Genomic DNA, 15,586 nt, shown 5'->3' with positions numbered 1-15,586 from the left:
GCACACGGAAATGCCGTTTACCTTCCCGCCACAGCAGTACCTATTTATCTACTTGCACTTGTGTGCTTTTGAACTGCTAGGTTGGCAGGAGCTGGGACAGAGCAATGGGAGCTCACCCTGTCGTACGGACTCAAACTGCTGACCTTCTGATCGGCAAGCCCAAGAGGCTTGGTGGTTTAGACCACAGCGCCACCCGCGTCCTGTTGTATAGAATTCTATAGAGCGGTACAGTGAATTAAACTTTTAGACCAGGTGTTAGGAACATCAAACCAGGGACCAAATGCAGCCTTCATGGCATCCCACAGAACTCTTCCCAGGCCTCATAGCTCCTCACCCCTTCTCAAGTCCTTTTGCCGGGTTGAACTCTCATTGCTTCCCTGGAGGGTGCCTCTGAAACAGCACATGTTCACAAGCTGTTATTCAGAATGGTGCATGTATTGAATATTATATACACAGATAGACAGAGAGAGCTAAGAATTACATGCACAAGATAGTTGGGCACCAGGCCTTCTATTGGATTGCCAACCCCTGAGAGCCAGTGTGGTGTAGTGGTTCAGAGAGGTAGACTCGTAATCTGGTGAACCAGGTTCACGTCTCCACTCCTCCACATGCAGCTGCTGGGTGACCTTGGGCTAGTCACAGTTCTCTGAAGTCTCTCAGCCTCACTCACCTCACAGAGTGTTTGTTGTGGAGGAGGAAGGGAAAGGAGAATGTTAGCCGCCTTGAGACTCCTTTGGGTAGTGATAAAGCGGGATATCAAATCCAAACTCTTCTTCTTCTCTTCTGGTAATTTGTACTGGCTTCTTCCTTGCCCTTCATTGGACCTGTCCACACCTCTGAGGGGAAAGAGTTTCACAGACTCTCCAAGCCACCCCGCTTTCTGATTTGATCCCAGAATGTCCCGCTTTTCCTTAGAACGTCCCTATTTTCATTGGAGAAATGTTGGGGGATATGCAGTTATCCAACCCCTGAGCCATCTGAAGGCAACCCTGTTTAGAAAATGTTTAATGTTTTGTTATGTTTTATATGTGTTGGAAGCTGCCAAGAGTTGCTGGGGCCACCCAGACAGATGAGTGGGGTATAAATAGTAAAATATTATTATGGAATAGGATGTTCCTATTTTCATTGGAGAAATGTTGGAAGGTTTGATTCCATAGGCAGGGTGCCACAACAGAGAAGGCCCTATGCCATGTGAGCTAGACCTACTGGTTGGAGAAAGAGAAGGCCCGCCCATTCCTGCTGCCCATGGTACCTGGGCCAGTTGATAGGGGAGGAGGTGTTCTGACAAACAACTTTGTCCCAGGTTGTTAAAGACCCAGGCATTGCCTTTGTGGCTTTGTAATCACAGAAATTTGGCATTGCTTCTATTCAGGTAAATGTTGGCTTTTCAGATTATAAAATTTCCATGTTGCCTGCTTCTAAGAATGTCTTTGCAGATATTCTTTTGGTAAGGAAAATACATTCTGAGATTTTGAATTTACAGTCCCTATAAAGTAATTTCTGCAGTCAGTGGGTGGCACTAACCAATTGCCAGTTCCCATCTTGTACATCACACTGAGCTATGGTTCTATCTCTTGCAAAACATACCTGAGCATTTAGTCTTTTTTAATGCTGTGAAATGATGTGGTTTCTTTCAAACTCAGTGGAAACCTAACATAAATTGACCACGTCCGTCACCAGTGTCAATTCATTATTTTTGTAGAAAAGCACCTTTACATAATGTGAAATGATTAATCATGTCTCAATAAAATCCCACACTCCTCTGTGCCAAACAGTCAAGAGGTTTAATTATACTGAACATTTTTTATGACAGTGTCATTTATTATATGTTCCTTTATGCCATCCATTTATACATTTTTTTATCACTTAGGTGGCCAATCAGGGTCCAATCACTGAATTAAGCATGAATTTGACATTCTGACACATCTTGAATTGTCATTATTGTTCCTAACAACTTCCAACCTATCATCAGTCAAGGCATCATTATTAACTAGCAATAGGATTGCAAGTCATTTCAGTTGATTTTTGACATGTGGTGCTTTCATTGGGTTATGGCAATGCAAGTTACTTCCACAAAAGGATGTCAGGATTAACAGATGATGAGATATTCCTATGATAAGGTCAGCAGGCAATTTTTTTAAGCAGCAAAAGTAATAGCCTGTGGGAGAGAAAATTCAGAACATGTAAAATCAATCCCAGCTAGGCTGTGACCCATCTCCATACTAAGTGGTGATATACTAAGTCCCTTTAGATGTTGTGGGACACCAGCTTCCATCAGCCCTTGCAACAGGGTGCTGTCATGGAGATGCTATGTAGCAAGACCTCTAGTTTGGCTCTGTAGGATATATAGGACTTGCCGATCAGAAGGTCGGCTGTTCGAATCCCCGCAATGGGGTGAGCTCCCATTGTTCGGTCCCAGCTCCTGCCAACCTAGCAGTTCGAAAGCACATCAAAGTGCAAGTAGATAAATAGGTACCGCACTGGCGGGAATGTAAACGGTGTTTCCGTGCACTGCTCTGGTTCACCAGAAGTGGCTTGGTCATGCTGGCCACATGACCCAGAAGCTGTACGCCAGCTCCCTCGGCCAATAAAGCGAGATGAGCACCGCAACCCCAGAGTTGTCCACGACTGGACCTAATGGTCAGGGGTCCCTTTACCTTTTTAACAGTTGAACCAGCTGGGCACTGTGGGGCATCATTTGTCAGCAGTGAGATAAGCTGGCACTATTTCAAATTGTTGCTCACCTCTTCCCCGACATGATTATGAGGAGCTTCACAAATGTCCAACGCATGATGTTTTTACATCAACTGTTCCATCAGATTCAAGATAAAACAGCATGTGTCTGCTCATTAAGGGAAGAAAAAGTCAACTGGTAAAGGAAATGAGAGCGGTATAATTTAATTATGGCACTTCGGGACATCCGTGTTGGGCAGTCAGATGGTCTTCTCCAACAGTAGCAGTGGAAAATGTTGGGAATAATTTGTACTTTCCAAAGGCTGCCTCCATTCTTTAGTATCTGAAGAAATAAGGCATATGATTTCACATGATTTCATTTTTAAAAGTCTGTTAAGTGGAAGAGGGCCGCACCACTTAATAATATTTAAAATTATTGTTTGACAAAATTTATAGACCATTTAATAAAATAAAAAAAAATCTAAACAGTTTCCACAAAGTAATGTGAAATAATTATGAAATAATAAGAAATGGCTTTATGAGGCTGCTTTATAATGAATCAGACCACTGATCTACATGTTGTATTGTCTGCTATAAGTGGCAGTGGCTCTCACAGACCTCCTTTCCAATCTCTGTTGCCTCAGATCCTTGGAGCAGAGGTACCAGGATTTGAACCATTGTTGTTGTTGTTTAGTCGTTTAGTCGTGTCCGACTCTTCATGACCCCATGGACCAGAGCATGCCAGACACTCCTGTCTTCCACTGCCTCCCGCAGTTTGGTCACACTCATGTTTGTAGCTTCGAGAACACTGTCCAGCCATCTCGTCCTCTGTTGTCCCCTTCTCCTTGTGCCCTCCATCTTTCCCAACATCAGGGTCTTTTCCAGGGAGTCTTCTCTTCTCATGAGGTGGCCAAAGTATTGGAGCCTTAGCTTCAGGATCTGTCCTTCCAGTGAGCACTCAGGGCTGATTTCCTTCAGAATGGATAGGTTTGATCTTCTTGCAGTCCATGGGACTCTCAAGAGTCTCCTCCAGCACCAGAATTCAAAAGCATCAATTCTTCAGTGATCAGCCTTCTTTATGGTCCAGCTCTCACTTCCATACATTTGAACCATCACCTCCAATTTGAACCTTAACTCAATCCAATCTTCCTCCATGCCAAATGAATGTGACTTCTGCTTCAGGAATATCTGAGGAAGGTGGCGGAGAACAGAGTTCTGTTGAGCCCTACAAGAATTCTCCACACACAGATGCACAAACTGAATAAATCATGCCTCACATTTTTTAGCATTCCAAGTCTACAAGGTACAGTTAAGTTAAAACTTACGAACAGCCAATAGAAGTGAAACTTTCTCTTTTTTTCTTTTGTTATTGTCCAGAAAGTGTGCTGGAAAGCCTCAGTTGTCATATTTCAAAGACTGTGACCCTTGGGGCCACTTGTTATATGTTGAACAGTTCTTGGGCATGAGATCACTGAAGCTGTGGCCAAAGGTAACCTCTATAGATTATATCTGTGATATTTGAAAGGAGCTGATGCTTTTGCTTGTTGGGTGGGGCATGGGGAGAAAGGGAAACTAGTTAGTTTTCTTTGTAGAAGGACTGTGACCTGAAAATAAATTCCAGATTATCTTCTGTCCTTCCAGCTTCCACTACCCCCCCCCAACACAGTTTCTAATAATCTGTTTGCTTTCCCCATGCCCCAAACCCAATCAAGCAACTTTGGAGCCCTTAAAGGTAAAAGTAAAGGGACCCCTGACCATTAGGTCCAGTCGTGACCGACTCTGGGGTTGCGGTGCTCATCTCGCTTTACTGGTCGAGGGAGCCGGCGTAAAGCTTCCAGGTCATGTGGCCAGCATGACTAAGCCACTTCTGGCAAACTAGAGCAGTGCACGGAAACACCGTTTACCTTCCTGCCAGAGTGGTACCTATTTATCTACTTGCACTTTGATGTGCCTTCGAACTGCTAGGTTGGCAGGAGCAGGGACCGAGCAACGGGAGCTCACCCCGTCATGGGGATTTGAACTGCCAACCTTCTGATTGGCAAGCCCTAGTCTCAGTGGTTTAGACCACAGAGCCCTTATCGTCCTTTAAGAAAATGAAGCTGGATCTTCTTAAACAACAACAACCCCATGTGTTGCTCTGCCATCCATCCCCACAAATGAAGTCTGAAAATGGACCTGCAGCCTATTACTCTCAATAGCAAGCAAGCAAATAAACAAATTTGTGAGACGCTTGTTATTGCCACAGGCAACTCAAAGCAATTTTACAAAAGAAAGAAAGAAAGAAAGAAAGAAAGAAAGAAAGAAAGAAAGAAAGAAAGTCTGCCTTTAGGTGTCTGTCTCAAAATAATTTCTGTTGCTGCCCACTGCCACAAGAGTTCTTATAGCAAAGAACTGGAAGGGAGACAAAAAAAACCCACAATAATAGATTGGCAAATCAAATTTACTGAATTTGTTGAATTGGCCAAAATGATGGCAGCTATGAGAGAACCAAAAATTTAATAAAAGAATGGAGTTGCGTGAATGAATATACGAAAAAACATTGCTCCGGTACAGAAATATTGATATGTAAAGAACAGAGGTGGTAAGGGGGAAAGGTTACAAATGCAAATAAAATCAGAATATTTGTCAAATACAGTGTAACAACACAACTGTGAAGATAAGTTATTTAATTAAGGTCAAGCAACGATGGAAGGAAGTCAGATTTTAACTCACATTTAGAGTTATGTTGAACCAATGGGGGGGCGAGGTGGGGTGATGCTTTGTGTTACTAACATGTACATATGTGTAAACCTTTCTTTTTTCTGTTATTTTGTTGAGATAAAATCTTCAATTAAAAAATAAAATAATTTCTGTTGCTGCTGCCACTGCAGTTGTCGAAAGGGAAGTGGTCTTATTTGGCCAGACCTGATGTTCTCAGCAGCTGATGATGACTGCTTGGCTAGAATTCTCTTTTTTGGTTGCCTTCACAAATCTTTGGCTCGGATCTGCTTTTTCCACTCCACAAGATTTGTTTAGCGGCTTGTGCTGTCTTGCACAGGGCGGCATTTATTCTAATTCCTTTGCTCACACTCACCCCATTAAGCTTCCATTTTCAATCATCAGCTATTGAAGCACTTCACTGCACCACTAAGCAAGTCGCTGTAGTGTTTTATGCTGCAGCCGTGCTGTCGTCTCCTTTATCACTTTGCTGATACTCGGTGGATAAAACTTATCTGCTGCGGAGACTAATGCTAAGGAAGGCGCCTCGGAATTTTGAAAGAACAAAAGAGAAGGGGAAGAAAGGGATTTTCTCAGTTCAAAGACAACATTGCTCATAGACACATCAGCAAATCTTTAATCCACCATCAGTTGAAGATGGCTTCAGGATTTAGGGACAATGTGTGCTTTGTGTTTGGAATTATAGCTGCACTGTGCAACTATGAAAAGGAAGGACCCTCAAATAAAAGAATTGTCTTTTAAATCTTCCAAAGGGGGATCTCTAATAACATCTTTGTAAACCAATCTATATGTTCCAGATTTGTGTCATCTGCAACACTGATAAGGTGTCCCTCCATTCTTTCATCTAACTGATAAAATGCTGAAAATATATGGCCCAGGCAGATGTACCACCCCAACAGACACCTCCCTTAGGATGTTGAGGACCCATTGAGTACAGGATTTTAGCCAGTTGTGATTCTTCCCACGACTCCCAATATTTAACCAGTTGACTAACCAGAATATCACCCATAACTTTGCTCAAATCAAGATAAATGATGTGCACAGCATTCCCACAATCTATTAAGATAGTAACCTGACTGAAAAAAGAGATAAGACAACTAATAACTGCACTGAAAGAAATGTGTTTATTGTAATCTAACCTATTCTAACCCATTCTAATCTATTTTCGTATCTTCCACAGTACAGTGGTACCTCTAGTTAAGAACTTAATTCGTTCTGGAGGTCCCTTCTTAACCTGAAACCGTTCTTAACCTGAGGTAACACTTTAGCTAATGGGGCCTCCCGCTGCCGCCGCACCGCCACCGTGTGATTTCTGTTCTCATCCTGGGGCAAAGTACTTAACCCGAGGTAATACTTCCGGGTTAGCGGAGTCTGCAACCTGAAGCGTCTGTAACCCGAGGTACCACTGTACCAAAATCAGATTAACCAATTTTAATTTTCTTTCATTCGTCAGGATTTCTCAGTTATGACAGGGAGAAGTTATGCGAGTCAGACCACCTCTCCTAAGGTCTTCCCCCGTTGGAGTGCTTCAGGTCAACCCTCTTGCCTGAAGGCTGGCACTTCTCCTGTGCTCCATGGTTTCCTGCCTAGAGTGCTCCCTCCACTGTTGGACTGATGAGATAGCTTGGGAGGCATTTGGTTCCTTCAGCCCAGGAGAAGATGCCCATGAGAGCTCTGACTCTGGTTCTACAGGACCCAGTGCTGAGGGTTCCATGGGCAGTTCCCTATCTGGTTCCATGGGCAGTTCCAGTTCCAGTGCTTCCCTGCCAGTGTGGTGTAGTGGTTCAGAGAGGTAGTCTCGAAATCTGGGGAACCGGGTTCGTGTCTCCGCTCCTCCACATCCAGCTGCTGGGTGACCTTGGGCTAGTCACACTTCTTTGAAGTCTCTCAGCCCCACTCACCTCACAGAGTGTTTGTTGTGGGGAAAGAAGGGAAAGGAGAATGTTAGCTGCTTTGAGACTCCTTCGGGTAGTGATAAAGCGGGATATCAAATCCAAACTCTTCTTCTAATCACCAGAATCAGTTTCAGAGATGGGAATTTAGTGGCTCCTTAGTTGGTGAAACTGTAGCATCTGACTCAGGTGGAATCTACACATATATAAAAAACGCTGTGAAAATGCTTAATATTTTGTGTGTGAAACATTTATTGAATTTGCCATAGCTCACCATCACCATCTAGTGTCACATTTGCATACTGTACTTTAAAAGGTAAAGGGAACCCTGACCATTATCTCCAGTCGCGGACGACTCTGGGGTTGCGGCGCTCATCTCACTTTATTGGCTGAGGAAGCCGGCGTACAGCTTCTGGGTCATGTGGCCAGCCGCTTCTGACGAACCAGAGCAGCACACAGAAACGCCGTTTACCTTCCCACCAGAGCGGTACCTATTTATCTACTTGCACTTTAACATGCTTTCAAACTGCTAGGTTGGCAGGAGCAGGGACCGAGCAATGGGAGCTCACCCCGTCACGGGGATTCAAACCACCGACCTTCTGATCGGGAAGCCCTAGGCTCTGTGGTTTAACGCACAGCGCCACCCGCGTCCCATCATATTGTACTTTACAACACACTTAAAACATTTTATTTGCAGCTGTAAAGCTGAGTCCTCAGTGTCCTGTTCAGTTCTGGACTTACCTCCCATGCCTCTATCTACCTTCTCCAGCTATGTAAGTCATCCAGTGTGCTTGTCTTTTTTGAGAACTAGACTGAGGCTGTCAATGGCAATTGTATTACGATGGTGCGCAAGCCCTTATGTAGACTTTTGAAATTGCCCATCCTGTAGCCCAAGATCACCCCCCAAAACATCATACATACATCATAGAAGGAGGTGGTCTACAGCAGGGGAGGTGATCTACAGCAGAAATACATCACAGGAGGCGGTCTACAGCAGAAATCCTGCCTGTCAAGATACCTGATTGCATTACCTGGGCAGTCTGGTCATTCTTTTGTGATGATTAATACTTTAGTTCCTGAATCCAGGTCACAGGCTCACTTTATTCATACATAAATATGCCCTTAAGACAGGATTCACAAGCAAAAAGGCAATGGGAAGCCTTTCCCCATTTGCCTCCCTTACTGCAGGGGAATATTTGAGGTCATTGGGAGAGTCAAAATGGCTTCAGGAGTGCTCTCCCTTACTATTTCAGATGCATGGTTCACATATATTAAATATGTGTGCATTTATGAATATTTATGCTATATTCTTATAACACTTGTGAATTATCTTTAGCTTTTGCAAAGCTCAAAAAAAACCTTAGATACCTTCCATATTCTATGGAAATCCTAACTCAAAAACTCCCACATTAAGTCAATTGAAGCTTTGCCCTCTTTAGGACTTCTAAGGTAGCATCTCAGCACTTGGATAGATTTTTCTGCTACTCTTAAATCATAGCACTTATGTGCACTGGGAAATTTAAAAATGAAGCAAATACAGCAAAATGATCAGAACACAGAATGAAAGGGCTTAACATTGCTTAGTCAAGGGATCCAGGACTTCTGATATATAACCGCAATGGGAATCAAAACATGGGACCATAATATTAATAAAGCAGCTCTGTCATTCTTTTAATGAGAAAAGCTAAGACTCTGCCTTTTTGATCCATGATGTTTCATCTCTAACAACCCAAATGGTGTCCCTGTGAAAATTATGAAAATGAAGACATATGCAATGTGTGCATTGATTTTTGATAGATGCTATGTTTAAATCAAAAGCATAAAAGCACATAGCACAATTTTTTAAATAAGTATATGAAAAACTGGGAAATGCTATCAATAGAAATCCAGATGGGACACAAAGACTAAAGATCAAATGGCAGGTGCATTAAATTTAAAAGGAGGCTGGGATTCCACACACACACACACACACACACACACACACACACACACACCACTTATCTCAGAACTTAATGCCCTGTCTATACAACTGATTAAACTGGCCATATGAAATATTAAGCATGAATAAACTGTGCTTTCAGAATCTTCATGGCTGGCCACCGATCACCTCAGTTCCTTTCCCGTAGAAAATTGATCGCAGATCAATACAGGGCCAAAAGGAAATATAAATGAGAATCTCAAACTTATCGCCCTGATTTAGAAGTAATTGAATAACATTCTGCAGTTCCAGGAGAGGACTGTGGATTGTGCCTGTTAGGTGAAATCTTTTGTAAGGTTCTGCTAGAACAGGGGCCAGCAAACTTTCCCAGCCTTGGGCCTGTGTCTCCAGTGCCAATCGCACGGAGGGCTGGAGAGCGGGGGAGTGCATGCCCATATGTGTGCGCACACACTATTTCCGGTGCACTTCCGGGTCAGAGGAGTACCGGAAATAACTTGTGCGCATGTGCACGGGCCTCCTCTGACCCAGATGTGCATCGGAAATAATGCTTGTGCATGCACAAATAACGCTTGTGCATGGGCACAAGCTATTTCTGGTGCTCCTCTGACCCGGAAATGGGCAGCCACGCAGCGCCGCGCTGGTAAGAGTGGGCAGCGACAGCGGGGGTTGCCGCGGGCCAGATAAACAAGTCCCTCGGGCCTTATCCAGCCCATGGGCCTTAGTTTGGGGACCCCTGTGCTAGAAGGAGACTGCCTGGGATACAAAATGTGAGTGTTTGCAAGGTGGTCCAGAGGCTCCAGCCAGTTTTGATTCTGTCTGATTTAGGCTAAGCCAGCTGAACTGACGCGAGAGGAACTTGCACCATCTCTGAAAGATGGGCATTCTGGGGGGGAAGGGGGGGAGAGAGGTTAGAGCAGAGGGGTGGGCTTACTCTGGATCCTTACTCTATTCTGCTTAGTTACATGGCCTGACAACCCACATCAGAACAGTGGCGTAGCATGTTTGGGCCAGGGGGGCCATGGCCCCAGGTGCAAATTTATGAGGTGCAAGCAGGTGCCTCCATGACAAGCTCTGTGATCGAGGCTGGAGCTGTGAGGAGGCAAGCTATGGCCAGGCCAGGCCTTCAGGGTTGGAGCAACGCCTCCTTCTCCTCATGGTCAGCAAAGGACACCTCGACCAGCTGAGAGGGAGGAAGGAGGAAAGCATTGTGTGTCAAGGTCCCCAAGACACCCCCCAATAAAACACAAGTGACACAATATTTTTGTTTAATGTTTTTGGCATAATTTTGGCCACAACTTTATTAAATTACAAGCAATGTGAGTGGTTGCTTAGGCATTGGTTGTGACTAACTGACCCTGCATGGGGACAGTTTGACTTTGCACGCCAGCGAAGTCAGAAAAGGGTAAGAAACCCAGGGAGAGAAGCGGGACTGGGAATCATGCCTCACCTCTCCCCAAATGTTCCCAGGGGCTCTCGCATGGCCCTAGCCCCTTGACAGGGTTGAGACAAAAGCATGGCGAGCCCCTGGGTTCCTTTAATGGAAAACCCTTGCAGCAGCAGCACTTTTGGAGGGGCAGGCACAGCCAAATCCATACCCCTCCACCAACCAATTCCAAAACCAATGCCTAACCGCAACCTTGTGACGATTTGCTAAGCAGTAGGCAAAAACCAAATGGCACCAGCCAATCAGCCAAATGGACAAAATTCCTACCGGGCCCCTGCCCCAAGAGCAGACGACCCCATGACAGGCATAGCAAGGTCAAGCAAACAGCCTAACATTAGGGAGGGAGGGCGGGTGATCCGGTGCACACAGCAAAAAGAGGAAGCTCAACGCTGTGTGCAGGGCATTTAAAGACTAGGGCTGTCAATCAAAAAATTGCAACATATAATTCTCCCCAGCAACAGCCAGCCCTCTGCTAATGGTGGCCAAACTCTTTCCTGCCCAGCAACAGCAGGGTGTCTTGCTAGCCCCCACCGCAACACGTGCTCTCCATGAAGGAGAACATGCTTGGCCAGAGCCACATGCATTTCCCAAAGCCCCTCACTACAAAAAAAGGAAGATGAGGCAACACAGCAGCACTCCTGGCTCCGTGTTTCTCTGCTCCCGGGTTGGGGCTGGTTTGTAAGGAGAAACTCCCTTGGTTAGACACCGGCCAGTGAAGGGACTTGGCCCCGGGTGCTTGGAACCCACACTACATCCCTAGGTCAGACAGCCTGTTATTTAAGATTGATAATTCAAGACTTTTTAAAGATGGAGATCATAGCTGGCCTATATTTCAGGGAATAAATATGAAAATGTTAGGAGGCTTTTGACACCTTAGCCTCTAACACAGGGGTCAGCAACCTTTTTCAGCCGTGGGCCGGTCCACCATCCCTCAGACCATGTGGAGGGTCGGACTATCTTTTGAAAAAAAATAATGAACGAATTCCTATGCCCCACAAATAACCCAGAGATGCATTTTAATTAAAAGCACACATTCCACTCATGTAAAAACACCAGGCAGGCCCCACAACGCAGAGATGCATTTTAAATAAAACAACACATTCTACTTATGTAAAAGTAGATGGCAGGTAGGATGAGTAAAGGAAATAAGGGAAAGCCTTAGAGCCAGTTGGCTGCCAAAATCCATAGTTAAAGGTAATTTAAAAGCCATTGTCAAGATTCACATACCATTGCCCCATTGCAAAAAATAAAAATAAGAATAAAAACAGGAGGGTTGGGTGGAGTACATGGGTTTTTAAAATGTTTTATGGTATTGTGACTTGCCGTTATTTTTATTGATTAAAGTTTAGTTATTCTTTTTTTTTCCTCATTCATTTTTTTATTTATCTATTTATTTTATTGGGTTTTAAAAACAAGAATAATGCTATACAAACAAGTATACCATGTTTTCTCATGTCGTTCGTATATCACAAATATAGCGTAATAATGTTTACTTATTCTTCATTGTGATTTATAAGTGTAAACTGTTATTTGCTGATATTTAATTTTACTGGTAACGTTGTATTCTAATGGATTCTAATGGAATGTTGCTTTATTTGATGTGTTGTTTATTTTAAAGTTATTGTGACTTTTTTTGTATTGGATCAGATTGTTGTTATTAATGTCTGGCATTTTGTTATATTTTTATATGTGTTAGAAGCTGCCCAGAGTGGTTGGGGCAACCCAGCCTGATGGGTGGGGTATAAATAATAAAATTATCATTTATTGTTATTAAGGGAGTGCCTGTTTATACTTCCCCCACAGCACCAGTGGTGCACCACTATTTGGGATCACCAAGAGAGGAAGTAACCATGCGATCCACATATTAAGAGCTTCCATGTTAACCATTTGATGGGGGCTCACCAGCAGGAAGCATCAAATTCATGACACATTGGTAATTTATGAATTGGCCTTCAGTTTTTCTGTTTGATTGCTTAGAACCTTTCCAGTCACCGATCTTGCTAAAGAAAGAGCCTCTGCTTATTTTCTCTTATCATAAAACCAAATCAAGCCATATAGAACAGTTACGCAAGGCCTGCCAGAATAGTTCACAAAAGAGGTGATTTGGGGACAACCTTTTTAAATTCTGTGTAATTGGATAGCCACTTGTTGACGTGTTACAAATCTTTGCTAAATGCAGCAAAGAGTAGGAAGGTTGTGTGTGTGTGTTATTGTTAAAGGTGCTTCATCTGAGCATTGGTCTGATTCCGACTCATTGGTTCAGAAAGTCTCTGTCCCTCATGCAAACTTCATTAGTCTTTTTTAGATTTTCACCATTAAAAAGGGAAAAAATGAAATCTCAAACACGGATGTTGCACTTTGTAACTCTTCACAGCAAGGAGTATATAATTAAACAGGGGATATTCAAAGGCATTGCATGTCATCAGACTTCAAAGAGAGAAAAACATATTTTGCATCATTAGACTCACAGTTGTTTGTCATTTCAAATGCCAGTGAAATAGGAGTGCAGTTTGCATCAGATTATAAACATTTCCCTCATACGTCTAAAGTGCATTATGAAAAACCCAAGTGATGTGTATCTCTTTGATTGTTTAGCTTAATACCTGTGAAATCAGAAATAATTTGGGACTAACTGTAGAATTGAAGAGTTCTGTTTGTCTTCTGGCACAGGAAACACCAGCAGTAAAACTCAATGGTTTTAGAGCAGCTAGTCCATACAGAAGGACAGTTTATATAACAGCAAAATTAGTGTGTGAATACTGCCTTATTGTGATGGATTGTTGGAGGAATCAATGAAAAGGCCCTTGACAATGGATACCAGAGGGACAGAGCAGAGAGTCTTTCCAAAATATCTCAAAACCTAGGCAGATTTCTACAGGAGAAGGCAATTGTAGCTTTCCGTGGTGTGAAAGAGCCTGAGGCCATCAGTGTGTTGATCATCATCAATCTCCTTCACTGCATAAGTCATTGTGTCATGCTGTGATGTAAATTAATGACTGTATTATCCATGCAAGTCATTTGGAAGCTTCTATGCCTGAAAAGTAAGTCCCACGGAAGCCTATGAATGAAACTCATTGAGTGAAACCTCTTAAGTCTCTTATCTGATTCACTGGAATCACTGCCATGTTGGACTCTCAAAATCTAGTTTAACTTTATTTATTCATTTATTGGATTTCTGAGTCACCGCATAGCTGGAGATCTAAAGCATAAGATCAAACAAATTAGATGGAACAATTACAGCTATCTTCTTTAATCCACCAGCAAGTTTGGCTGAGCTCTCCTCCGAACATCCAAGAATATTCAGTCATGAATATGGATGGGGTCTAAGGACTTGGGTCAGGGAGATGGTCGTTTTTCAAATGAGCTTCCAAGGATGTGGCTGGGTTGACATTGTGGGGACAAACAGCATTCCAGATGTCGTTTCATACATAAACAAGATATGCATTGGCTGTTAGCATGGTGCCCTCTGCTAAAGAAACCTTAAATATGGTTTGGAGGACAAGTTCAACTCAAGTATGTGATCAGCATGGTAAACAGAATCCGTGCTGGAGGTCTATGAAGTGTCAGGCTTTCAATGTTGCTTCATGGTGTGCAGACAAATAGGCTGAGTCTTATGCTCAGTTGTGCTGCCATAAAAGTGAAGTGAATCATCTGTCTTCATGATAGCAATTAACGCTGTCTGTTCATGAAGGCATGATCTGATGACTGCAGCCATTCTGGGGGTGGGGGCAGGGGGAGTACCAGTGTTGGTGTCATGAAAAGCTTGATTTCATTTGGTTTTTCTCATGCGACTGGCACCTCAGTCCTATACATAGAAGGAAGCAAAGGTCAAAAGGCCTCCATTCAAATAAATGTGCTTAGAATCACAACCCTGAGGCCCAGGGTAACCAGCCAGTGAAACGTCTAAACTGCATTTGCTCTTAGTAAGAGTGAAGTGTGGTTTGTCTCCCCTTCAAATAACCACCTTCTGAAAAATAAAATTCACCCATCTTCCAGAATTTGCAACAGGATGTAAAGCTGACATCATTGTGAACAGAATTGGCTATTAGATGGAGAACGCAAGGAAGGAGATCATATCCATGCACAATCTACATGGGAAGCAATTTGAGCAAAGTGGTTCTTGTGTGCTTAGGATCAATTTAATCTTGTTAACAGAAAACCCCTTTGGTTGCTGGAGTGGTGACATCGACCAGATCTAGAGATAAGCAAAAGGCCCATGTCTTAAACAACAACTTTGGCTTCCCTTGGAATCATGTTGATGTTTCAGTTGATGGTTGGGAGGCAATTTCAAAATGCACCTCAAAGTTGAATTTAGATGAAGCCCGTTGGCCTTCTTGGGGTGTATGGACTCACCCCACTGTTAAAAACTCACACCCAGATGTTTGACTGCAGGAGAAACCCCTACAATGTAATCCGAATTTCCATTTGGATGAAATGTTGGTAGCAGCTCTAGCCAATGCTGTTTGGAAAATTAAGATTACCATGGTACCTCTGGTTATGAACTTAACTTGTTCCGGAGGTCTGTTCTTAACCTGAAACTGTTCTTAACCTGAGGTACCACTTTAGCTAATGGGGCCTCCTGCTACCACCACGCCGCCGGCACACGATTTCCATTCTCATTCCTGAGGTAAAGTTCTTAACCCGAGGTACTACATCCAGGTTAGCGAAGTCTGTAACCCGAAGTGTTTGTACCCTGAGGTGTTTGTAACCCGAGGTATACCTGTATCAAAAAGAGGAGGTCACCCAGAGGATGCACAACAAAAACAACTTTAACATGGTGGGAGAAGTGATGCAATGGTCTGCTGAGTGCAACAGAGAATAGAAGTTAAAGAGCACAGTGCCTGAGAGCTGTCTCAGGCAGTTCATGGTATGGCAAGCCAGGAGAGCCAACACAACAGAAAATGCATCAAGAGTTTCCCA

This window comes from Podarcis cretensis, assembly GCF_951804945.1.
Source record: "Podarcis cretensis genome assembly, chromosome: 1".
Classification (NCBI taxonomy): Eukaryota; Metazoa; Chordata; class Lepidosauria; order Squamata; family Lacertidae; genus Podarcis; species Podarcis cretensis.
Note: the sequence above shows the minus strand (reverse complement) of the source record.